This window comes from Peromyscus eremicus, chromosome 15 (genome assembly GCF_949786415.1).
Source record: "Peromyscus eremicus chromosome 15, PerEre_H2_v1, whole genome shotgun sequence".
Lineage (NCBI taxonomy): Eukaryota > Metazoa > Chordata > Mammalia > Rodentia > Cricetidae > Peromyscus > Peromyscus eremicus.
The window spans coordinates 1,486,477-1,514,354 of record NC_081431.1 but is presented as its reverse complement, the minus strand read 5'-3'; the positions used below and the strand labels follow the sequence as shown (position 1 = coordinate 1,514,354).

Below are 27,878 nucleotides of genomic sequence, written 5' to 3'. Positions count from 1 at the left end.
ATGGCCTTGACATTTATGAAGAACATCCATGAGTTATTTTTAGGAAAGATCTCTACTTGGATTTGCTTGAGTTTTTCTCCTGAGTAAGTGGAAGGCACACATCTTGGGAAGAGAATCAGAGGGATGCTATGGCCATCTTACTGATTCCTTATGTCAGAGTGTTGGGCAATATTATTTTAAGGTGCATTATGTTTGTTTATGTCGCATTTGTTTAACTCTGTGAAACTGTGTTACTGTGCCTGTCTAAAACACCTGATGGTCTAATAAAGATCTGAATGGCCAATAGCAAGGCAGGAGAAAGGATAGGCAGGGCTGGCAGGCAGAGAGAATATATAGAAAGAGAAATCTTGGAGGGGAGATTGAGGAATGAGAGAGAAGGAGGAGGACTTCAGGGGTCAGCCACCCACCCACCCAGCTACAAAGCAAGCCACAGAGTAAGAGTAAGATTCACAGAAGTAAGAGAACAGGAAATACCCAGAGGCAAAAGGTAGATGGGGTAATTTAAGTTAAGGAAAGCTGGCAAGAAACAAGCCATGCTAAGGCTGAGTGTTCATAATTAAGAATAAGCCTTTGTGTATGATTTATTTGGGAGCTGGGTGGTGGGCCCCCCATAAAGAGCCAAAAACAACAACAATATCAAAGTGTTTGATTTACTATGTCTTATGACTCTAATGTTGGGAGGGGTATCTGAGAGATCACATACCTGTTTTGTTATTTTGTTATACCAGGGTTTAGGTAGGATGTAAATAGGTCTTACTATACTAATGTTAACTTTGGTCACTGGCTGATGACTTGATCTCTAGTATTCTCCACTTGGATAGTACTGTTTCTGGTTCCTTTGTAATGTAATAATTATTTTTGCATAATGATTTGATACTAATGGGCTTCCTGAAAAGCAAAAATTTTTAAATGTGATTATATTTATTCTTTCTGGTGAACAGTGTTATGGGTTTTGATGAAGGTGTAGATGGTTTTGGGTGAAGATATTCATGTATCTGTCATCAGTTTCTTGCAGACTAGTGCCATCAGCTCCAAAATGTTCTTGTCTTCTTTATAGGCAACTGTTTCCCTCATCATGAAACCCCCAGAAGCCAAGGCTCCATTTTCCTTTCTTAGAGTAGTATGTACGTAGAATCATTTCATGGGGTACATTTTGAATTGAAGTTCTCAAACTTTGCAAAATTCATTTAAGGGTGATCCTCTGGTTTGTTAATCAATAGCTTGTTCCTACTTAATGGCTATGTAGTAGTCCACTGTTTTCATTTCTTTGGGGTTGATAACTAGAAGTAGTGTGGTTGGATTGTATGGTAGGTATGCATTTAATTTTTAGGAACTTCAAAACTTTTTTTCCAAAGAGGTTGCAATTGTTTCCATTCTCAGTGGCTATATGCTAGTGTGATAGTTGATTTTACTACTTGGTGTAGCCATGTTAAAAAAAAAAGTGATCAGTGGGGCTGGAGAGATGGCTTAAAAAAAAAGTGATCAGTGGGGCTGGAGAGATGGCTCAGCAGTAAGAGCCTGCACTGGTGTTATAGAGGACACAGTTCAGTTTCCAGCACCCACATCAGGCAGCTCATGATGGCCTGTAACTCCATCTCCAAGAGACCCAACACCTCTGGGCTGCTTGGTTACCTGTGTCCCTGTAAACATACCCATACACAGACACACATGCATACATATAATTAAAAATAAAACAAATCTTTTATAAATGTTCACTGTCTTGTTTTTTGACCTTTGCTTTTGCTGTTGTTTTGGTTTTGGTTTTTTAGAGACAGGTTTTTTCTGCTTTCACTATGCAGCTCAGGTAGCTCTCATACATTTCTAATTTTGGTGAATTTTAAGCTTTCTCACTTAAGAACCATGCTTTTAATGGTGTAGCTGCTTCTTCCTCTAATACAAGTTTTCACAGATTCTTCCTGATATTTCCTAACAGTTTTTAGTTTCATGTTTTATATTTATGTTTAGAATCTATTTAGAGTTGATGGCACATATGATGTGAGGTGAAGGGTGACATTATTTTTGCTTATTTGCAAGTATTCTGTACTTGTTGAAGACACTGTAATTCTTTTATCAATGGAATGTGTACCTTCCCAGTCAGCCCACTGTGTTTTATTTTTGCCATCTCTTTCCTTTCTCTGTCTACCCCCTGATTTATGTGTCGATCATTTTTCTGTACTATGATGTACTGAGTACCGTAGCTTTACAAAAAGTCTTGAGTCAAGGAAAATGTGTCCTCTTCCTTCATGTTTTCTTTCTGAATCATTTTGGCTTCCCTGGTCCCTTTGCTCTCTTTGTGTTAGAATCACTATGGCAATGTTTACAAAGATATGTGCTAGGCTTTTGTTGAATCCATAGCTTGAACTGGGGAGAACATTTCCACCAAGCCTTCAAAGCTATTTCTATTGATCGTGCTTAAACAGTTTTTAGCATTTCTACTCCATCAGTATTTTATAATTTGTAACATATAGATCCTATATATGGTTTTTTAAAATTTAGATATACTGTGGCATGATAGAGTAACATTCTTACTCATCTTTGAATTGAAATTGCTAACTTCAGTCTGTGACTTTGTCAAGCTCCTTTACTAGTCTGAGAATATTTCTAAGGAATTCTTTTGGGAAATTTCTACCTAGTCAATATCATACTTGTAAATGCACATGATTTAATTTTTATGTCCTATTTTAAGTAGGAGCCTATATTTCCAAGGATATCCAGATGATCAGCAAAGCATTCAAGTTCACCACCCCATCTCTCAGTCATCTCATGTGGTTTTAGTTCTTTGTAAAAGAATGACTTCAACTTTTAAAATGACACTTAATGTAAAGTTGACTGAAATTTTAGATTACAATTATTTTGTGTGGGGGGGTGGGTATAGGTATGCTCATGGTGCTCATGCTATGTGTGGAGGTCAGAGACCACTTTGTGGGAGTTGGTTTTCTCTTGAGTGTGCCAGGGACCAAGCTCAGGACGTCAGACATCTGCTGAGCATTTCACTGGCCGAGTATACATGGTTTCCTTTCTCTTTCCAGTGTGTACATTTTTACAGTTTTTCTTGCTTTATTATACTGCCCAAGCCTTGCAGAAAATAGTTGGGAGAGAGACTAGGCTTTTCCTAGGTAGGTGGTGAGTTTTTCTTCATTCAGTGTGATGTTCCATTAGCACTTGTTGGGTAGGAAATTTTTCTTTTATTCCTTGTTGTTGAGAGAGTTTTACCATAAGTGGAGGTTGAATTTTGTTGAGTTATTTTTCTACATTCATTAATGATTACTGGTTTTTATTCTTTATTTTATTGTTTCAGGGCCTTATTTTTATTATATATTTTTGCTAGCTTACCTTAGGCTTGGTTTGAGCCACTCCCCCAGTTTAAGGTAAAAGTTATGCCAGTGATTTGAACTTTTTTCAGTTCTTTTAAAATATTTTTATGACATTTACTTATTTGGTGACTGGGTGTGGGTCTTGGGCATGGCATAGCATTTGTGGAGGTCAGTGAACAATTTATGAGAGTCAAGTTTCTTCTTCTACTGTTCAGATCCTACTCTCAGACTCAGGTTGCCAGGCTTGGCAGCTGGTGCCTTTCCCTCATAAGCCATCTTGTCAGCCCTCCTTCTTCTTGTGGAAGATACTTTGTACTACTACCACTCATGTCCATGTAATTGCTACTCTGGAAATATCCCCCACACTTGGAGGCATTATATGCTCGCTTTTATTCACCTCAGAATAATTTTAGAAGTTTTTTTCTTTTTCTTTCCTTCTTTGACCATAGGTTATTTGTGACTGTGAAGTTCATTCACAAGAGTTTGCAGACTACCAAATGACAGATAGGGGTGTAGCATGAATCTTAAAAGGTCTTATTAATAAAAACAAACCTGGACCCAGGTATTGAGGTGAACACTGAAAGATCAGAGAAACAGAACAAGCCACCTCCAACCTCACCTTGCCAATTCCTCAGCTGATCTTGTTTCCTCAAACTGGAAGCCTCTGAGTCCTCACTCCAATGGATCTCAGCTGAACTGCTGCTAAAAGCCTAAAAGCTTAAAGAAGGCTCTAGTTCCTGGTCCTCACGCCTTATATACCTTTCTGCTTCCTGCCATTACTTCCTGGGATTAAAGGGATGTGTCACCATGCCTGACTATTTCCAGTGTGGCTTTGAACTCACAGATATCCAGACGGATCTCTGCCTCCTGAATACTAGGATTAAAGGTGTGTGCTAACACTGCCTAAACCTATGTTTAATATAGTGACTGTTCTGTTCTCTGATCCCCAGATAAGTTTATTGGGGTACACAACATATCAACCATATAGGGGTAAGAATGTCTCTGGCTGCAGTTATGAGTCTGCCTCGTCCTATTGTTCACTTCTAGCTTAATTCTGCTATGGTCTGAGAATTGTAGCACTTGCTGCAATTTTTATTCTCTTGAGTTTGTGGAGATATATTTGATGGCTCAAATATGATCTTGCTTGGAGAATATTACATGTATAAAAATGAAAGTGTATTTTGCTCTTTGGTGATAAATGTTTTATCAGCATCAAGAAGGCCTAATTGATCAATAACATCACCCCTTGTTCTTGCGGTTCTCTCTCTGAATGCTCTGTCAGTGACCGAGATGGGTGAGAGTGTCCCCTCTAGTCAGCTGTAGTAGTGAGTCTGCCCATTGGGTTCTTGTGGGTTTACTTCCTGATATTAAGATCATGTGCATTTAGAATTATGTTTTCTTTATCCATATATAATGTCTCTCTTTATCCCCACTCTTCCTTTTTTTCTGAAGTCTTTGCTTTGCTTGATGTCAATGTATTTACTTGGCTTTTAGGGGTTTGTGTCAGGATCACGTGGTTTTTTTTCCTTTTGTTAACTTTTAATCTACATTTATCTTTAAAATTGATCTAAAATTGATTTCTTGATGGGAGTATATAGTTGAGGATTGCTTTTTTATTCAAACTGCCAGTCTTGCTGTTCAATTGATGCATTCAAGCATTCATATTTAATGTGGTTATTGATATGGTTGATTTTTTTTTAAGACAGGCTCTATCTATTATATAGCTGTCCCAGAACTCACTCTATAGACCAGGCTGGCCTCAAACTCACAGGAAACCACCTGCCTCTGCATCCCAAGTGCTGGGATTAAAGGTGTGTGCCACCATGCCTGACAGTTGATGATTATTGATATGCCATTTTGCTTGGGTTTGGTTGTTATTGTTGCTTCTATGTGTTCTCTATTTTTAAAACCTCTTTTCCAGCTTCACATTGATCATTTTTTAATTCCATTTTACTTCCTCAGTTAGTTTATTATTTATGCCATTAAAAATGCTTTTAGTGGTTACCCTATGTTTTGTAATGCATAGCTGTACCTGCATAAAATAAAGACAAGAGATCTGTAAGTTCACTGTCTCTTATTAATGTTACATGCCAGATGTTCTAACACTTTACAGTTTATGAACTCATTCATTGCTGTTAGCAACACTAATGTAGATCTAATTGTTATCCCCATTAGACAGATAACAAAATTGAAGCAAGAAAACCATTTCTTGTGGTCATTGTCTAGGACCAGAAGTCTAGTCCTACCTCATAGCTTTGCTCAGAAGCAGCAATTATGCTGCTGGGGGTGAGTTGGGAAACTGCCACTTGGAATTCTGAGAGCCAGACTCTCAACCTATCACAAATTCTTTGAGAGCATGTGTCCAAATATGAAGGAAGTTAGGAATTCAATAATGTCAGTGAGGTAGCTTGTATACAGTCAGAGGTCCATACCCTTCAGAACCTGAGCTCACCCGTGGTGACAGAAGAAACACCATGAATGGAGAAGTCAAGCCAAGTTTATGGTCCTGATGACTTGTAATACATTGTCTGGACTTGGTTTTCATCATATTTGAGTATAGATTTTAAGTGATCCTGTTTTCTTGGAATCTTCACTGCAAGGCTATAGAATTGTAAGCTAGAGGAAGCAGAAATCAGATAGCTCACTCCAGCATGACCACATTAAACCAACAATGAACTGAGGTATTTCATCCAAGATAGTCTTATGGCTTTTTTCTCTCAAGTAAATGATAAAGGTCATTCCAAGGCATCCCAAGCCATGGGAAGAGAATTTTAAAGGAAGCAGCCAAGGCCAGAGAAGTATTGATTCAGCAGAATGCCTAGTAGTGCCACACCACAATACCTATCAATTACTCAGAACATTTCTATTGCATAGAAAAGCAAAATGAATACTCAGGAAGTCCAATGATGTCCCAACAAAATGAAAAAGGATGACTTAGCAAAATTCTGAAAGGTGATTTGGCAAACTATCAAATGACTCAGAAAACCATCAACTAATGACTTAGCAAACAACCAATGATGAGTCAGTGACCTAGTGACTCAGTGGGGGTCCTAATGATGACTCAGCATAAAGCCTAGTATCCTGTATTATACTTTCTCTGTATCATTTCACTTTACTTTTTGAATGCTTTTTTAAATGAACTGTTGACACCTTTTCCTTTCCTAAAAGCAGCACCATATTACTGTTTTTCCTCCTTTTTTCTTCTTCATCCAACTGTTTTTATATCTTAATTTAATATACATTATCAAATCAGAAAATTACAAAGGAAATCACTAGACTCAATAAATACAATTTGGTACCAGTTAGCTTTCTAAGGTCTTGCCTCCTGGGACCTTTAACTAGAGTAAATTCCAGACATGGTGGAAATCCTAGGGAGGTTCCACAAGTCCCTGCTAATGCTACTTCACCTGTTGGAACCTTGATTTCTCTAGGAATGATCTCAGATACCTACAAAGATCACAAAATACTATTATGTGTCTCTGTTATAAGAAGAAAGGATATAGGAAAACCTTCCTAATGACTATCCTAAACATGGAAATTTTAGTTTCTTTAAAAACTTTTAAGGATAGCAAACAAAGTAATGAATTTTATCATGTCATTTTGTTTGTTTGTTTGTTTTTTAAGATAGGGTTTCTCTGTGTAGCTTTGCACCTTTCCTGGAACTCACTCTAGAGCCCACGCTGGCCTCGAACTCACAGAGATCTGCCTGGCTCTGCCTCCTGAGTGCTGGGATTAAAGGTGTGCACCACCACTGCCCAGCTTTTTTTGTTTGTTTGTTTGTTTTTTGTAATTTTTTTATTCTCTGAAAATTTGATATATTTTGATTGTATTCTTCACTTCCCCCCAACTCCACCCAGGTTTATCCACATACCCTCCACTGAACTTTATGCTTCTCTCTCTTTTTAATGCTATAGAGTCCAATCTGTGTTGGCCAAATACTCTTGGGTGTCAGGCCTGTCCTGGAGTGTAGTCAATCACAGAGTGATATGTATATATGACATGCCTTCTATATCCATATTCTATTTAGGGCTGAGTACACTATTGTCTCATTCTCTGCATGGTAATCAGTTGTGGGTCTCTGTGTTAACTGTCTACTGAAATAAGTATCTTCTCTGATGAGGGTTGAGAGATTCACTGATCTATGGGTATAGCAAAATGTCATTTTAATGCTATGCTAATAATAGTAGTGGGCCTATGACCTATCTAGCTATAGTGCAAGGTATGGGTTGTACCTCCTCTTATGGAGTGGGCCATAAATTCAATCATAAGTGATTGGTTGCCTTTATAATATTTGTGCCACTGTTGCATCAGAAGGCATATCTTGAAGGTACAGTCATTACTATAGCTTGTAGTGTGCTAGGGTTCACAGTTGGATATGATTCACAGCCATTTTTCTCCTTTAGTAGCCTGACAATGCCTGATCTCATCTAATCAGCATTTTCATGCATATGTGTCGTTATACTTTGTTCTTATTCATTCCCCTAACCCATCTTTTTCCTCTTTGCCTTCCCCCATCTCCAGCTGGTTTCCATTCTTCCCCTAGATAGTCTTGCCTTCTATATAATCTATTACTATATTTTACACTTTCTTTAGGATCTTTAACTCTCCTTTCATGATCACTTTTTCTAGTTTTGTTGCCTAAAACACATATATAAACATGTATACCAAGCTCATAAATTATGACCAGTATGGACTCTATGTATTTAAAACGGAGAGAAAGAGGGAACATAAAGTTTAATGGGTAAGACTTATGTAGATGAATCTTGGAGGAGTGGTTGTATTATCAAAATACATAAATATATATGTCTATATGATTTTAAATCTAGGTTAATTGTATCAGAGGAAACGTGGCTTTGTCTTTCTGAGCCTGGATTCTTTTGTTTAGCATGATGACTCCAGTTGCATCATTTTTCTGCATAGGCCATGATTTAATTTTTCTTTAAAATTATCTTCACACTGTTTTGAAATTTTATCTCAGACATTTCAGATAAAAATTCTTAATATTAAGAAATAGAAAGTGGGTGTTCACAGAGAAGTTAGCCTACATTTCTGTGCTGAACTTTATAAATCAAGCCCTATTATTAAATTAGTGGTATCATAAAATGATTGCATTTTCTGTCACTTTATTTTAAAACTGAGAACTTGGATATAATCCAAAGCTCTCATTTTGCTGATAAGGAAAATAAAGCCCAAAGAAATTAAGCCTTGTTTGACAGTGACAGTTGGATGTTGAACCCATTCTGCAGCTCCCTGAGTGCTGCTCTCTTCCTCTGCACTCCTATGCTATTATATTACATACCCACACCTCCTATTAATCCTTAAATTGCATGAATGGTAGCCTCTGTCCTCTTGACTGAATACCCTTAGCAACTGTCTTTATAATATACAGTTTTCTGAGTGAAAGATCTTCCTATTTTCATTTTGTTTCACATCTCGTCTAAGGTCAACCAATCTTCCATAAAACATAAGGAGCCCAGCAATCTTCCTGACTCCATAACCTTAACACAGTATGGAACTTCTCTCCCACAGAAGCCAGAGTTGCCTCAGAACAAGGAAGGTATACCAGGACTTAATTGCATTATCTCCAAGTTGTTGGAAGCTCTGTCCTCCGTGGGACACAGGTCAGGATGTTCTAGATCTGTATTATGTATCTAGAAAAGACCTGCCCAACCACACTTCTCACCCTCACCAGCTCCACATTGCTGCCCCCATGCCTGCAGCTGAATCTTTTGTCCTGGGACAGGAGCACCCTGTAGACCCCACAGGATCTCCACGGGAGAACAACCCTTGCCTTTGCTCATTCAACCTCTGCTGTCAGACACTTTGAAAACCTTGAAGCTCACATTTGTCTTTGGTGTGTGCTTATTGACAGAAATGACTATGTGTCACTAATTGTGTGGACTCTGGTACTAGACGAGGCCTGGCCTGAAAGAGTATCAGTTGTCTTTTCTGAAGGTAGTTATAAATCCAGGCCATGGGGCTCAAACTCCAACTTCTTCATTTACTGGGAAAGGATAGGGAATTTTGGTTGGTAATTTACTTCTTCAAGCCCCTTTCCCTCAGTTGTTAAAAAGGCATGATTTTTCTTCAGAGGAGCTTAATAACAATTATTGCCCAAGACTTTTCTAAGGGGTGGACTTAGATAGCACAATGTAAGCATTTAGCAAGTGCCTGGCACACGGATCATTAATGTTTAGCTGTTGTGATTATCGTTAATCACAACATGATTTAATATACAGAAGAAGGGCTATGGTGACTTTTCATTTCACAGTTTTAAATGTACAATTCTTCAAATAATTTGACACATGGCTGTCATTTACTTGATCAGCTCCTTAGGCCATCTGGATCAGCACTACTCAAAAAGAACTCCAAGTCTGTCAGAGGCCAGAAGGAACCTGAATGAGCCTTTGACCCTGTCCTGGGGATGGCGAAGTGAGAGTTCAGTTATAGACTTGTTTAGTAGAGAAAAGAAGAAGTCTTTGTGGAATAAGGGGCCATGTGTATGGAATTTGGGACCCAAGAAGCTCCGATTACGGGGCTTTGCCAATGAGACAAAAGTGTCAGAGGGCTAGGGAAAGCAATCCCTTGGGAGGCAGTGCCTAAATCCTCAGCTGAAGCAGAACTTGAAAAATGGAAGCCAGTCCACTGAGACTTGACAGGAAGCTCCAGGGAGCTCAAGGGCCAGTTTCAGAGCTGGGAAAGGTCAAGTACTTCTGGAGAAAGGTGTGTAAAGAGGAGGCCCTGGGATGCTGCCTCCATTTTTCTGTTGTTTCACTCATCTCCTAGAGAAGCCTAGTGTGATATTTTATTTGTGCTCTAATAAATAAAGCTTGCATGGAGATCAGAGGAAAAAGCCAGTCACTATATTAAATATAGAGGCCAGGCAGTGGTAGCACACACCTTTAATCCTAGCATTTGGGAGGCAGAGATTCATCCGGATCTCTGTGAGTTCAAGACCACACCGGGAACAGAGCCAGGTGTAGTGGCACATGCCTTTAATCCCAGTGCTAGTTAACCATAGAGGTCTGGAGGTCTGTACAGACAGACAGGAAGTGATAGAGCTGGGTGGAAAGAGGAAATTGATGTAGCTGGGCAGAGAGAGGAAATAATTTGGCAGGGCACAGAAAGGTATATAGGCATGAGTATACAGGAAGTAGCTCTCTTTTTGGCTGATGATTTTCTTGCGGTAAAAAACGTGAATGATTTCTTTCTGCTTCTCTCATTTCTCAGTTTTCATCCCAATATCTGGCTCTGGGTTTATTTTTTACTTATTTTTTTATTAGTAAGACCATTTAAGATTCATCTTACAGCCTAGATTATTACTGAAGACACAATGATTTCCTATATGCTTACTCAGTGGCTGAGAATGCCAGGGAGAGAGATGAGTAAGAAAATCAGAATAAGCTGGGCAGTGGTTGGCACATGCCTTTAATCCCAGCACTCAGGAGGCAGAGGCAGGTGAATTTCTCAGTCTGGTATACAAAGTAAGTTCCAGGAGAGCCAGAGCTACACACACACACACACAAAAAAACCCATCTCAAAAAAAACAGAAACAAAACAAACAAAGAACAAAGAAAGAAAAGAAAAATAACCAGAATAAAAAAAGAAAATCAGAATAAACAGCATCTTAGTCCAGTTTACAAGAGATCAAATATGGATTCCTGAGGAGCTGTGGGTCATGTCAGTGTTCCTAGTGGAGCCCTGAGAAAGGCAGGGGATGGAGAGATGAGAGAGGGTAAGCTATGTTGAAAGGTCTGGTGTGTTCCACCAGGAGTGAGGATAGGGCAGGTTAAAAGGAAGGCAGAGGACATGGCTTGCAGTAAGTTTTCAATTTCATTTTGAATTTCATTGTATGGGTTTTCTTTCCCTAAGGCCTGCTGCTAGAATCAAAACTCTGTTGTCATTGCTGACAGAGTGGCTACAGTGCCTTCATCAGTCTGCCCTGTTTCAGGAGAACATTTATTCCCAGGAATGTTTAACCAAAATGAATAACTGCAAAAGCCCCAGGTAAAGTGTGCCCCTTTCCTACATTTTATATTACATAATAAATATTTTTCTAGATGCACAGAAGTGAGTTTTCCTAACTCCAAAGTTAGTATCAGCCTTAGGTAGATGTCCAAGGAACAACTAATAAATGGATGAATGATTTAAGTGAATGATGACCTGAGTGAATGAATGATATGAATTTTCTAAGTGTTATGCAGTTTCAAGGATGAAGGAGAGAAGTTTAATCAGGGGATTCTTCTAGTCACTGATGAATCAAGGAGAAATGGGAAACATCTTTGTAGTGCTGGGTGCTGATTTAGATAGTAAAGAACATGATGTGGCTGAATTTGGAAGCAAGATGGGAAGAGCAAGTCTTTGCCATCATGGTGGATTGGCAAACACATGAGGCACACAGGTCAGTGTGTCAAAGCAGAGCAAACCATGAAGCAAGAACACCAACTGTCAGATGAAGGAGGCTCAGAGAAAAGTCACTGTGAACTCCTTTTGGTTCAATAATACAGGAGAGAAGCTGGCTAGTTTTAGCTTAGTTAATTGTGTGCATTAAAATTATAAATATAAATACTACTTGTAGAGAAAGGAAAACAGAAATGGAAATTAACTTCTCAATTAGCAAGAAGAAAGGGGCAAAGTAAATGTGGCCAAACTGATAAAAGTGAAACAGACAGATGGAGGCTATCAAATAAGATCATGGAGACGAGAACAAATAACAGGGAACTCATAATAACTTTGAGGGAATATATTTACCTATTAAAAGGCAGATTGTAAATAGAAAAATTTGTGCTATGTCCATGAACTCTGAAAATATGACATTAAAGAAAAATAAATGCAACCAAGGCTGGATGATGACTCAGCGATTAAGAGCATTCATTGCTTATGTGGAGGACCATGTTTAGTTCCCAGCACCCACATGGTGGCTTACCATCATTTGTAATTCCTGTTGCAGGGGATCTGATGCCCTCTTCTAGTTTCTGTGGGCATCAAACACACATACACATAAGAATAAAAATGAGTAAGTTTTTTAAAAAATACAACAACCTTTGAAAATCAAGACAAGTGTATTTACAAACCTAGTTAAATGGTAATCCAGAGAAATAATGCCGGGTGCCTAAGCGGGTGACCTGTCCCAGGTTTTTAAAAACATGTATGCATTGCAACTAAAAGGAAGAATTTGGAGGTTATTGTCATGCTGGTTTGACTGCTTTGGGGAAAGATAACAGAAACAGAATTATCAATTGGCTGTTAAGAGACAAGTGTGGTGTTAAATGAATAATCAGAGATAGGTCAGATGGGAGGGATAACATGTTATAATTTTACAAAAATAGGAGTATCAAAAAGTGGTTGGGCTTAAGAAACCAAAAGAACATGTGGGAAGTAAATATAAAGTCACAGTAAATCAGATGCCTCACTGAGGATTTTCAGACAGGTCTTGTATGCTAATAATAGATATTCTTCTTGATTTCAAGTTATCTTTTAAAGTTTATATTAACAAGAATAGCAATATGTTTTCATGAAGATTCAGTATTTTCTGGAATATTCACTAGAAAACTTTGGTCTTTATTCTGTACCATATTCACATTCACTAAAAGATTAGTAAGCTTTTCAAATTTGTCCATGAACTAAAGTTACTATGTTTATTTACATCTATATGCAGCAGCAAATGTTATACTCTTTAGCTATTGCTTAAGGAAAGGAAAAACATATAGTCTTAAGAATTTTTACTAAAGAATTAAAAATCACAAAAAAAATCAAGTGTGAGTGTTGGAAGGCCTGATTTGCCTCACTTATGAGGACCAGGCCTAGGATATGATGATAAGAAGAGGTATACACCAAATAAGGTTATACTTCTACCCCTGAAAGTCTACGTGTCATGGTCAGCACCTTGTTGGGGTATATGGCATAGGTTGATGCACCTGAAAATTGTATTCCTAGGTACTATTGAAGCTTGTAAGCCTTAAGACACCCATTTCTCCCTGCTCAGTAGTCCTCTTGCCTTGCTTAGTGATAATGAAAATATAGTTACCCTCTCCACCCCAAGTTCTGTCCCTGTCTCCCCTTTATGTTAATAAAGTAAGAGGAGGTAAACTTAACATGCATGATTTTTTTTTAGTAAGTACATGATACACACATAGTTACTATTTAGATGTTGTTATCTCATTGTTATTATACCCCAGTATTAATCATAATATCTTATTAAAGTATGGAAGGAGTTACAGTGACCATTCAGAACATAGTCTGGCCACATTGAATTCCCATATACCTGGGTTGATTAGGAAGAGGACTAGTGAAATGGCAGGATGCACCAGCATTTACTAGCAGGAAGTAGTGTCTTAGGGTTTCTGTTGCTGTGATCAAACAGCATGACCAAAAAGCAAGTTGGGAATGAAAGGGTTTATTTGGCTTACACTTCCATATCACTGTTCATCATGACCAAGGCAGACATGATGTCTTTGCTAGAGAAGATTAATACGGTGTGTTAGTGACTTTTCTCATTGTTGAGACCAAATCCCCAACAAGAAGCAGACTAAAGGAAAGGGTGTATTTTGGTTCACAGTTTGAGAAGGGGTGTATAGTCCATCATGGTGGGGCGGGCATGGCTACAGCAGCATGAAGCAACTGGTCACATTATGTCCATAGTCAGGAAACAACAGGCAGGAACTGGAGAATGTCTGTAAAACCTCAAGGCCCACTCCCACTGTTCTACTTCCTCCAGCAAGACTTCAGGTCCTAAAGGATCCTCAACCCCCTAAAACATCACCACGAGCTGGGGAACAAGTGTTCAAACACATGAGCCTGTGAGGGGCGTTTTACATTCAAACCACAGCACATGGCACCAGATAAATGGCATATAACCACTGATCTAGAAAATACATTTTTCCATCTTCAGAAAGAGAGAAAATGTATAGGTTTCCATTTATTTAAAACAGACAACAAGATACATTATGAGTTTGCTCCAGGGCTGTGTTAACTCCTCTGCCCTTTGTTAAAATATAGTATGAAGAGATAGAGACCATCTGGAAGTCTGGGCAGAATACCTCATTTGTTCACTATATTGATGTATGTTTACAGAACCATATGAACAGGAAGCAGATGCTGGTTGGAGGCTCTGTTAAGTGTGTGCCCCGGACAATTAGAGACTGTTAATAGATCTGAAGACTCAATATTGCTAAGAGATCAATCCCCCCAATTCAATCTATAGATTCAAAAAATCCCAGCCTATATTTTAATAAATGCTGCCAACGTGATCCTAAAATGTCTGCTGTTTGTAGCTTGAATGAGAATTATATGCCTTTCTCAAATAAAGATCAGATTACTGAAGCTTCAATTCCCAGCATGAAGAGGGAAGCAAAGTGCCTGGTGGAGTTCTTTGGGTTGGAGGAGCAGAGTATTGTATGTCTGTTTCTATACACTACATGACAGGAAGGGATAGGAGATTTAAAGGGGTCCACATTTTAATGGGGTCCATCTCCTGATCACCATCTTGGGGTTACTGTTATACAGTCAGAGGAGAGAAGTATTTTAGTACCCAAGTGATACACCGAATATCTTTTAGAACTCCTGGACCAAAATTTGATAGTAAGAATGAACTTCTGACTCACATCACAAGTAAGTCTTGAATATCACAGATGTATAAAAGTAGACATCCACACTTTAGATAACAACAAAGTGGCAATGGTGATTACCACAAAACCTTTCATCCTTTGTGTTTTTCTGTCAGATTGCTAGAAAAAAACTGGTGAACCCAGGGGAATCCACACAGCTCACAAGTGTGGTCTGTGGTGAACACGTGGATCTACTACCAAATCCTTCTTCATTAATGAAGGACTTGGGGCCCAGCTTCTGGGGACTCTGGTGGAAAAGTACTCTCATCCAGAAGCTTCTACAGGGATTGCATTGACCCTAAGCAACACTTTCTCCAGGTCAGCTCACATTGAATAAATAATTGAATATAAAACTATGAAATTGAATATGAAATGTAAAGTCTTGGCACTCTTACCTTAACTCTGGGCATGAATGAAGGACCATGCCAGCTCTAGTATCTTTTGTAGGATGTTTGGCTTTTTTCTGTGGAGTGGTAGACAGATATCTGTTCACACTGGCAATACACTAAACAAATGATTCTGCCCACATCTAGCTTGTTGAACCAATGAGTTTATTGGTGTTAACTTGCAGGAGCATCAGTTGAAGGACTACTTATAGAGGTTTGGGTGGTACAAAGCAACTGTATCAAGGAGAACTCATCCCATCATGAATGCTTACTCACAAAAAACCATCACTTGAGTCTCCCTAAGAGTCTCCTTTCCCTCAGCATTTGTTTACTGCTTCTGTGACCTCCAGAAGGGACACATGAATCTCAGATGTTTCCAGAGGTTCTTGAGGTTTTGGGCCTCCATCTTTTCTCCAGGAAAGAATATTTCAGTCCAGAGAGAATCACTATACAACATGAGGTCATTTAGGTCTTATCTTTCACCTGCTCATCACTGTCTCAGAGTCTGCTTCTCAGAGCTCAAGTTACAGTAAACATTCTTCTATACTGAAGATGTAACAGAAAGCATAGTTATGGTGGAAATAATATATATGCTTATATTTTCAAATTTGTTTGTTAAATTCTGATTAACACCAAAAAGATAAAACTATATGAGTACAAGTTTTTTTTTTAAAAAAACACATTGCAGATATTAATAGATCAAGAAGTTGATATAGGTAAGCTATATAAGGCTACATATGATCTGTAAAATATTGAATCAGTGATCAAAACATTTCTCCCTACAAAAGGCATCATGACAACACAGGATTCTGGAGAAAGTCAGAAATTCAAAATCCCTGCTTGATAAAATTTATTCAAATGCATAGACAAAAGACAGCAACAGCCTATCACAGGATATCAAAATTAGACAGAATACAAGAAATGAAATTGTCTTTCTGATATCATGGTGGTCCAGATGAATAAATCACACCATTAGCAAGCCCAGGGTTACAGTTGAAGTTTGTTATGATGAAACAGAGTCTATCTCTAGGATACAAAGATGAATCAACATTCAAAAGCCCACACATAAACAGAGAAAAGGAATAAAAAAAAGAATGCATGCAGGTCAATGGATATAGAAAATATTTTGTTAAAAATATCCATATAACCATAATCAAGATACATATTGTACGAGAAAAGAATCTATTTTTAATTAAAAAATATGGAAAAAATCCATATAAAACTGGGCATGGTGGTTCACACCTCTAATCTTAGAACTTTGGAGCCTGAAGCAGGTGGATTTCTGTGAGTTCTAGACTGTTTTCATTGCTATTGTAAGACCTTCCTTCACAAAACAAAATAATAACAACAAAAATCTATCCAAAAATTAAGGGAGAAACACTACATTATTAATAGAAATATCTTTAACCTTATGAAGACTGTACCCCAGACCCCAGACACACTTTGTGGCCAGATTCTATGGCATACACATTAAACTTAGGACAAGATACTGTGGATCAAAGCCCTTTCTCTATAGCAATTACAGTATGTCCTGGTCAATAAAAAGTGATAAAAATAGGAATTAAAATTATTGAAAAGAGACACGATTGTGAATTAAAGATGACATCAGTGTTTTATTCAGAACACAAAAGAATCCACAAACCAAACAAACAAAAAAGAATTCACAAATCATTTAGAATTAAAACTTTAAGAAAGGAGATAAATACACGAAAATGGTTAGATTTTGATTTAACAGTAATTGGATAATAGAAAGCATGTTAAAAAGTATGCATTTATGGGGCTGGAGAGATGACTTATTGTTAAGAACACTGGATGCTCTTCTAGAGGACCTGAGTTCAATTCCCAGCACCCACATGATAGCTCATGACTACCTATAACTCCAGTTCCAGGGGATCCAACACACTTTTCTGGCTGCCTCAAGAGCTGCATGTATGTGGTGCACAGAGATACACTCAGACACTGACAGATACACATTGGATAAGTAAATGTTCTTAAATAATATTAAAAATACCCATTTGCTATTGCATTTAAACTTCCATGATGCCTAGGAGAAATGACCAAAAAATATTACTTAGTACTTTTATACAAAGAAATTATAAAACTATTCAGGTAGAAAACTAATTTATGACTAAGAAAATTTAGCTTGTGAGCATATACTATAAATTTAACTCAAAATTGATCAATAAATTCAATGTAAGTCCAGTAAAAACCTTAACAAATATTTTAAAGTACTTTAATAAAACATTTCTAAATTCTTGACTATGAATAAATATTCAAGACTAGGTATGACAGGATTGGGAAAAGTTGCTTTCCTGGATATTATTTTAAATAGATCAATAAACTATTTCAAGGCAGTCATAATTAGAAGTGTGGTATTTTACAAGGTTAAAATATGTTAATTAGCTAGACTTGAGAGCTTAGAAATAGATGCTAGGGTCTTTGGGACCTAGATTTATGAGATAGGTGGCCTCACATATCAGAAACTTTTGTAATAATTAGTCATCTGTATGGAAACAAAGATAATTAGAGCTTCTTCTCTGTGAAAATAAATTTCAGGTAAATTAAAGGCTTAAATCTAGTCAAAATGGTTTAGAAATACAATGTAGGGTGACAATTTTATAATTTCACAACAAAAACTGTTAATTATATCAAATAAAAGCATGAAAACAAAACATGATAAGTTTACATTAAGATTTAAAATACTTGCCTGACGAAGTAACAAGGCAGAAAGATATTTTGCAAAATGCTTTGTAGATGAGAAAGCTATCCCAACTGTATTCAGAACATTTTCCCCCATGCCAGGTACTGATGCTGTGTTACTCACTTACTATATGCTGCTGTCTGATCTAATTGGTTAGATTAGTCAATGTGTTTTTACTCTTTGAACCACTATAATTAAGCTACAAAATACTATTTTAATCTCCATTTTCTTCTCGAAGGGACTGAACCACAGAGAGGTCATGTCACAACCAAGTCCACACAACATAAAAGTGACAAATTTATATTTGGAATTCCTGAATTCCTGTCAACCAGATATAGAATGACATATACATTCCAATCAAAGATAGAAGATTGGAACAGGTTGAAGTAGAGTAAGCCAGGGCTGCAGATGAAAACACGTCCAGTCTTATCCATTAGGGATGCAGTTTCTCAAGTTTCTCACCCACTGGACTGACAAAAGTTTCAGAACTCCTAGAGATGCCAAAGTTTGACCAACGCTTGATGCAAAATAGGAATTAAAATTCTTTCAACAGGGAGTATAAATTTATACCCAGACTTTAAAGAATGAGTTGACAAAAGCTGGTAAAGTGTTCACAATGCTGACTGGTGAACCAGAAACTTTACTTCCAAGAAAATGGTGACAATAAGGGCATCCATGAATTTCAAAATATATAAGCAAAGATTTGAGGAGAGTTAAGGGAATATGAAAATAAATTATAATATATTGATAACTTGTAGTACTCTGTAATAAAAATTAATGAACTAAATATTTTGCAACTTGGGTATTTCTCTAAGTCTTGACTGTTGGACAGAACCAAGGTGTCCAACCTGAGATTCGCAAGCTGCATGCTCCCTGGGATAGCCAAGAATGTGGCTCAACACAAAATAATAAACATACTTACAACATTATCAGATTTTTTTTGCAACTTTTTCATTGTGAATGGATTGCATAGTTCTCAAGTATTGAATTGGTAGATGACAATACCACATTGCAGTATAAAAGTTTGGACATGCCTGATTGTAGATCCTGTACATACAAAGAATGTGGCACCATATGAAGGACATTAGGACATATGAAATGTCATAGTGCATATATAGGCACTTCAAACATAAATACAGGGTATGAACTACTTTCATGAAAAAGACTGCTTTTGGAAAGGAGGGCATATGTTTAGGGGCTTCAGAGTTGCACAGAGGCTTGGAAGTCACATTCTTAATATTTCTTATAAACAAAGGCATATGGTGCTCAAGAGATGATTTTAGTTCTGGTGATAGGTGCATAGACTGATTCTGCTCTGTATATCTCAGTAATTTTTAATATGAAGGGGAACAGAATAAGCTGGCAAGATGATTAGGGCAGGCTCCTTAACCACAGAGGACTCATGTCTAATCATTCTAGCAGAAGCTTTGTAAGTCGGCACAACTCCTCCAAACAGCAAAGACCCAAGGAAAATAGCATTTCCTGCCCACATAGCTTCTAGTGTGTCCTCTTGTGCTTTTGAGTTTTCCTATGGGTAGCATGTCAATCAGAGCAAAGGCAAGGTACAGAGACCATCCAAGCATCTCATAGGATGGAGGAGAAGGCTGGCATTTGATCGAAGAATCACTTCTAGACTGGGAATCATATTACCAGAACCCTGATTCCAAGCCCGTAGACCAAATTAAGCCCATAAAAAGGGTTTGTTTGATCTATGCATGGTGTTGTTATTTTGAATTAAAGAAATGTGATATTTCTATTTATTGTCTGTAGAGTAAGCTGCAACCCTACCAACTCCCTGTATTCTTCTGTGAGCACCATTCAATGTTCAACCTGGCCCTCCTGTTTGTGCTTTGATTCTCACCAGAGAATATTTGACTTACAGGGACCTTAGAGAAGCCTGCCTTGTGTTCCCTTCAGCTCTTACTACTGCTTCTGCTAGTCCTACCAAGTGGGATTCACCTCTGCTTGGACACATCAGCCACAGAACTTGTACCTACTCATAGCACAGCTCATTTTTTAATAGCTCTGACTATTGGGAAGTTCTGCTTTGTATGGAGTCAAATATGCTGCAGACTTATTCCCATTAAAGCCTCTTTAGAGGCATGTGTGACAAGTGGAGCTGCTGCTTTGCAAACATCTGAAGACAACACTAACTATGGAACTAGCACATTGCTTCTTCAAAGTAAGGCCTTCAGACACCTTTGTCTTGTACACGTGCTTAGTTACATTCTTGGTTTATTCTTCTGACCTCTGGTGCTACCTCACTGGGTGTGATCCAGCTCCTTGCCACAGGAAGACAAAGGAGAGATACTGCACAAAGTTACCATCCCCAGCACTATCTGTCCACCACTGGATCATCCAGCTACCCATAGCCTAAAGAAGGGCTTGGCTTCCACATTTTTCCTTTTTGTTTCCTCTCTGTTACCCTCTGCCATGTTCATAGAGTATTTAGATTCAATGGCAATATACTCATGTAAAGTTCCCTAAACAACTTAAGAAGTGTAAAATGGTGTCCTTGTGTTATTCTATATCCTGCTTTCTCCATATGAAATATTTCACCAATGTCATCCCTTGGGAACTCCTATTTATTCCTCAAACCCCAGCTTTTATGTTGCTGTGTGGAGGTTTCCTGGGCCTCCAACCGTCCCCTCTTCCTCCCTCACACCAGTCTAAAGTAATCATGCCCTCCTTCACACTGCCCTCCACACTGCCCTCACACTGCCCCTCCACACTTTCTTTATAACTTGTTTGTATTTTTTGTCTCTTTATTCTATATCATAACCTCTTGGACAGAAGTGACTGTGTCTTACTCTGGTTTTGTAGCTACAACAGTCAGTCAGCACTGTGACTGGACTTAACAGGTACTTAGAAAACACTGGTGAGTCGATGAGCTAAGGTGGCCCTGAGACCACTGGGTATTTTGCAGACTGAAGTTGTATGAAGACCAGCTTGGTTTACCTCTTCTTTAAGCAGGACTTATGCTTGTTTCTCTTGCTCTCCTAATAGGAAGAACAACTTCCATTGCCACTCAGATGTTTGCTGAATGAATAAAGAGGATTCAGAGGGGCAGGGTATGCTGCTTCAAGCATTCTTGGGAATATTGTTTCTCTGGCTCTTCATTGTAGAGAAGGGAACAATACACACACAGAAAGATTAAGTTTATATTCATACATATGTGCTGTACACAGCACCATATGCATGTATAAATAAAGCCCTTGCCTTTGTGCTCTGCTGCTACATACATCTTCTGAATTGCAGTGTGCACGCAGCTTATTTGAAGTCCCACACAATGTGTCTAACCTTCCAGGCAAAGTTTCTTATTCATTTCCTTTGCCTCCACCAATGTGTGATTTATTTACAGAAACCACCATGCAGCAAATTAAACAATATTTGTTCTACCCAGAGGGAGATTTTCCCAGTACCACAGGATGGACATGCCCTGTTTCAGAGGATAGGAACAGAGATACAGCTCAGGACCCCAAGTCCAACTGTGTCTTCTGCCCTACTCCCAGTAGGTGCACTCCAGTGTCTGATTAGCTGGGAGAGGGAGAGGAGAAAAACAACAAAACAGAGATTGCTTGTGGTCCTTGAGCCTCTCCATTTTTTTTTTTTTGGTTATCTCCAATCCTCACCATGCCACAGGGATTTGCTCAGAAACCAATATGAGTAATTGGAAGTCTTTTTTTCCCCCTATCTTCCCTCCACCTTTCAAAAGAAAAAAAAAACCTATATTTTTATTGCTTAAACAATGAATGCCAAACGTTTAGCCATCTGTTTCAAAATTGTTGCACAGGAAAAGTCCTTGAGCCATCTCAGCCCCAACCTCTGGGAAGCTATCCAAGGGAGATAAGGAATGCATCCTACCCAAGCTTCACTCTTCTCCCTCACAATCCCAACCCAAATGAAAAAAAAACAAACAAAAAACCATAAAACAAGCTACGAAGTCAGGAATGTATAAATTATTAAATATTGACAATAACGTTCTTATCTGGCTTGCAGATATGTACCCTCTACAGCACAGCCCCTTCTACTAGCAGAAGGCAGCTTTGGTTCATGAATCCAGGGACTGTCAGAGCTTTGATTTCCAGTTTCTCTATGCTCGGCATCTTCAGAGATGTTCTTTGTTGGAGGATTACACCAAGTAGATAGGCTTGTGATTGGACATTGTACATGTTGTTTCTATTCATCCATTTAGACAGTCTATGTGTGAACACTTGCTTCAAGACAACACCAAAAAATAATAAAGATCCTGTCTTCATTCTGTTGGAAGTAGTCATTGCTTCATGGTGAGCCACCTAGAAGCTGCATGCATTTAAATTTGGTTACAATGAGAGAGGGTATGGTAAGGGTAGCCTGAGTCTCCCATGCCTGGGAGCTGATAAAACTCAAGAATAACTGGGGATCACAGCATCTGGAGGTGTTTTCAACAGTGCTGTAGATGGCAGTGGAGTCTGTCTGTATCTAGGACATCAACTGGCCTGAAAGTCAGTCATCATGTAGTTCTTGTGTGTTGGGGCCTTCCTCAGAACATGGGGATTCTTGAGCATTGATTCTAGGGGACAAAGTCCTAGCTCTGGTTAACTAGGACTTTGCCAATACACTACATCACTGCAAGTCACAGGCCAAGCTAGTCCTTGGGTGAGGATATGGATGCTTCTTTTTATAAAAATGATGTCAAGGTGACCTTGTCTTGGAACACACATGATGGGAGAGTTTCATGACCATTTTGAGAAAATGCAACATGCCACATGCAGCCACAGAACAGGGGAGCTAGACTGGCAAACATTCCAAATCCAGAAAGAGTTGTGAGGTGAAGGTAAAATCTGGAGGAGTGGTCACTCGTTTTCTTCTTTTTCATGCAGTGATCAGGGTGGAACCTGAGTCTTCCTATGTGACTGCCTTCTATGCAAATGTTCTACTACTGAGCTACATCGCTGGCTTTTAACTTTTATCTTTATTCTTAATTTTTCCAGTGTTGAGGTAAGGTCATGATAACTGATGCAGAAGTCCTTGATCCTGTGTTTGCCTCAGCCTCCCAACTGGGATTATAGGTAAACATCACCAGGCTAGCAAGGTGGTAGATGTGCATCTTATGATGGGTAAATTAGAGTGTGTGGTGATTTGAATGAGAAATGTGCCCAATAGGCTTATGTATTTGAATACTTGGTCCTCAATTCGTGACACTAGGGGACATTATAGATTCTTATGAGGTAATGCTTTGATGGAGGAGGCATATCACTGGGGTTAGGCTTTGAGGATTTAAACAGGCTGACTTCCTGTTCTCATCCTCTCTCCGTTTCTTGTGTGGATAAAATGTACTTTTCTGTTCTGCCACCGCACCATGGCTTCCCCACCATCATAGAATCCTAACCCTAGGAAATTGTAAGGCAAAGGAACCTTCCTTCCTTAAGTCACTCCAAGACATGGTGTTTATCACATAACAGAAAAGTAACGGATACCAAATATGCCCATTTTACCGGAAGTCACTGAAATTTGGGGTTTTTAGGCAGAATGCACAATGAGGCACTCTTTTAGCAGAACATATGTAGTTAACACATGCTTTATGTTAAAACACACAAATAAAACCACAGAAAGTCCTGTAATCATCAATGCCTGTCAAATCTATCTGTGAGTTGAAGAGCTAAATTTGAGTTGGAACCTGTAAGTTAGGGTCTGCCCCAGGGCTGCAGTGAGAAGAGGGCAGAATAAAATGTTACAGGGTGCCAGGACAAGCATCCAAATTTACTGCTTAGAAGCTCCTGCCACCTTTGGAGGCCAGTAGGAGAAAGCTGGCCAGGCATGACTTACACCATCCTCCCAGGAACACACTTGGTTTCTTACAGAGTAGATGTCACCCCAGGAGTCACCCATTCCAAGTGTCCATCTTGATGTGTTGTTTGCTGTCTGAGGTCATAGGACTTGGTGACACTGTATAAGTGCCATCTTCAGGGGTTGACTCATAAAGGATTGGACCATTTAATGACGTTATTGAAGGGTAAGGTGAATCCTTGTAGTTTTGTGGGAGCCCAAAGGCAGCCAGGAGAGGACTGAGCACCTGGGCATGAATGACTCCACAGCATAGTGGGAAGCTGTCTGCATGCTTTGTTCACTTTGTGCTGCTGAAGAACATTGTGATTTGATCCTTGCTGAGCCTGGGCTTCTAACTCAGTGGAAATGAAATCCAACCTGTGTGAGCCTAACTTCCCCAGCACAGCAAATCTGCTTCTCTCTCTGTCTCTGTCTCATCTCCCTGTCTGATGTGGAGAGATGCACAGCACAGCACTAAAATCTGCCAGTGGGAATCCACTCTGGCAAGCTCTGAGATGTCTGAAGAAATGAAGGAGGGGCTTGCCTGGAGCAGAGACAGGAGGCAGACCATGCCTTTCCCACACTGCTGGAATGGCAGTTTTCTGTGTGCTTCTTATCTATACACATTCTCGTCTGCTCAAACACATAAGGAGAAACGTGCCCAGCCAGACACTCCCTGGCTTATCACACTGTATCAGCCCAGAAGCAAGGCAGGTTTTCAATTTCTCCATTTCTAAGTACAGTGACTGCTGTGTGGGGACAAAGTGAACATTGGTGCAGGCTGGATGCTAGAGGTGGAGAGAATCCACAAGATAGGTGGAAGGGTGAGAAGGTGTGGGGATCAAGGCACTCATGTCGGAAAGGTCTGACTGGCCATACCAAGTATTTTGTATCTGGATTTAGGCTAGCTCTCTTTGGCTTCTAAGCTCATTTATTACTTTCCTAGAACTTTCTATCTAGTTCTCTACCCCCATTGCCCAACTAGCTTATCTCTTTTCATTGTTCTAAGGCCAACTCTACATTCAAGGTTCCATTTGATGCTACTTAATGTTTTTATTACATTTGTTTATGTGGTGGGGCTACATGTACCATGGGGTTCATGTGGAAGTCCAGGAGAACAGCTTGCCAATGTCAGTTCTCTTCATCCATGTGGGTTCTGGGGATCTAACTTAGGTTAAGATCTAACTTCGGGATCAGGATTGATGGCAAATGCCTTAACCACCCTGCTGAGCCATTTAATTGGCAGGGATGTTCTTTCTTTCTTTCTTTTTTTTTTTTTTTTTTTTTTTTTTTTTTGGTTTTTCGAGACAGGGTTTCTCTGTGTAGCTTTGCGCCTTTCCTGGAACTCACTTGGTAGCCTGGGCTGGCCTCGAACTCATAGAGATCCGCCTGGCTCTGCCTCCCGAGTGCTGGGATTAAAGGCGTGCGCCACCACCGCCCGGCTGGGATGTTCTTTCTTAATGGATATCTTTTCCTCCTGTGCATCCTCAACCTTTGGACTTATTTCTGGTATCGTCTTACACGGCATTTAAGCTTTCTTTTCTTACACATCTGATTCCTCAACTAGTCAATTAACTACTTGAGAACAGGACACACTTTCTCCCAATGCAGCTCTATTTCTTTGCATGTAGAATGATCTCTTGCTCATTGCAAGGGCTCAAACAGAATAATAGTTAATAAAAAAGAATTAGCTAGAGATTATAGAGGAACTGATGGGTGTGGTGGTATTTTACTTGTACTGAAATGAGATTTTAATTGTATGTTAATAAATAAAGTTGCCTGGGGGTCAGAGCTATTAGAGCCATAGCAAGCAAGTGCATGGCGGCAGTGGCGCACGCCTTTAAGGACCTGGAGGGTGGTACATACAGGCAGTGACGAGGCAGTCACGTGTTTGGGTTTACAACCAATGAGAAGGCAGAACAGCTAGACTATATAAAGACATACACACAGGAAGTAGGTCCTTTTTGGAGAGCTCTCTTGGCTGAAGAGGATTGCTGAATCAGGAAGGGTGAGGCTCTTAGCTCTGACCTTTTGGCTTTCTTCTCTGAATCGGCTCTGTTTCTTATTTAATAAGACAGTTGGTTACATCTACATTTGGCGCCCAACGTGACAAGAATCCATTAAAAACCGCTTAACTTGGCTTGGTGGCAGGTCCAGTTTCCCGCCTGGGCGGCCGGCAGGTCCGGTTTCCTGCCAGGTCAGAGCTAAGAACCTCACCCTTCCTGATTCAGCAATCCTCTTCAGCCAAGAGAGCTCTCTGAAAAGGACCTACTTCCTGTGTGTATGTCTTTATATAGTCTAGCTGTTCTGCCTTCTCATTGGTTGTAAACCCAAACACGTGACTGCCTCGTCACTGCCTGCATGTACCGCCCTCCAGGTCCTTAAAGGTGTGCGTCACCGCCTCCACGCACTTGCTATGGCTCTAATAGCTCTGACCCCCAGGCAACTTTATTTATTAACAAACAATTAAAATCTCATTTCAGTACAAGTAAAATACCACCACAAATGGGTAATAGTTAAAAGTCCAATAGATGGGTCAAAAACTTTATTTTAAAGTTAGGATTTTATAATAAGATTTCAAAACAGAAATTGGGGTGATGTTTTTGTTTAGATGTGAAATGCTCTCCATGGAGTCATGTGTTTGAATACTTGGTCCCAGCAAGTGGTACTATTTTGGAAATTTCTGGAATCTTTAAGAAGTGGAGTCTCTCTGAAGGAAGCAGGTCATTGGAGGTAAACTTTGAGGTTTTATAGCTGAGCTCTATTTCCTGTTTGCTACTTTCTGACTGTAGAGCAATGTGACAACCCCCCCAACACACACACACACACACACACACACACACATACACACTCACTTCTCACACCTTTGCCACCTTCTGGGCCAAAATGGATATATCTTCTCAAATGGTAAATCCAAGTCAACTCTGCTTCCTGTAAGTTGCTTCTTATCAGGTATTTATATATAAATACATAAAAAAAATTATATATAAGCATATACAAAAATCCAAATGTGTATTAGATTGGCTGACATAATAAAATTCTTTAGACTGAGTGGCTTGGACAGTGGACATTCATTATGGAAGTTCTAGTCTAGAGACTAGAGTCTAGAGACTGGAAGTTCAAATGTCATGGGTTGTGGGGCGTTTACCCAACCACCCCCACAGTTCCCCAGAGTTTTCTTGAGTGCGAGCAGCAGGAAATATTAGATAGAAGGATTTATTGCGGAGAATATCGCGGAGATAAACAGATAGAAAATAAAGGATAGCCTCGAGAGGGCCTGGAACCTATTCCAACGGGCCCCGACTGTCTCTGTCCCAGGGTTTTTATAGAGACGCCAAGGGGTGGAGCAAAAGACCTCCTCCCCCAGCACAGCCAAGTGCAGACCATCTCAGACACCTGCACTCAGGCCCGTGGTCTAATCATCCTCTATGAGGACCTGATGGGTAAAGCCACGAGGAACCCGAGAACGGGCTCCCACAGGTCCCCCTTTCTTAATATATAAAAAAATAACTATAATGGCTTACAGCAATCTCCATAGCTGTTACACCTCCCAGTATGGGAGTAGAGGATGATATAGATGGCATTTCTCTTTTGAATTAGGTCCAAGGTGACTACAGCAGTCTTAGCTGCCTCAAGCCCTTTCTAAGCCAAAAACTCTTAAGGCAACTACAAACTTAAAGAATCCCTTAGCTTCATCATTACCATTAACAGGTTAACATAAACAGTGCTATACATAGCCACAATTCTCTGTCTTACAACTCAAAGCAAACTCTTAACAGAACCATTTGAATTAGCATATATGGTGCTATATATAGTTAACAATTTTCTCCGTCTTACAACTTTAACTCAATCATTTGAATTTTCTTGTTAACAGAACATAGGAAAAACTTCGATGTATTCACATCAAACTTAAATATTTCCTTAACTCCACAAAACCAGGGTGCATTAATATCAATAGGGTTCTGCAAACATAATTCAATCTCATAGCTCCTCCTTTTCTTTATAATTTTTTAAAGAAAACCTCAAACCTAGTTAGAAGAAACTCATACAATTCCTACAAATC

The 27,878-nt window shown here is 39.2% G+C and overlaps 1 long non-coding RNA gene across 6 annotated transcripts in view; it reads left to right on the top strand.

Moving 5' to 3' along the window:
- LOC131925793 (uncharacterized) overlaps positions 1–27,878 on the top strand; it is a 232,711-nt gene that overhangs the window by 179,079 nt on the left and 25,754 nt on the right. Inside the window, exons 5-6 of one of the 6 annotated variants that reach the window (XR_009383344.1) lie at positions 11,187–11,321; positions 19,890–20,514. The exons of the other annotated variants lie outside the window; for them this stretch is intronic. This is a non-coding gene — a long non-coding RNA (uncharacterized LOC131925793). Of the gene's footprint in view, positions 1–11,186; positions 11,322–19,889; positions 20,515–27,878 lie in introns of those variants that run through there. 6 annotated transcript variants of the gene reach the window in all.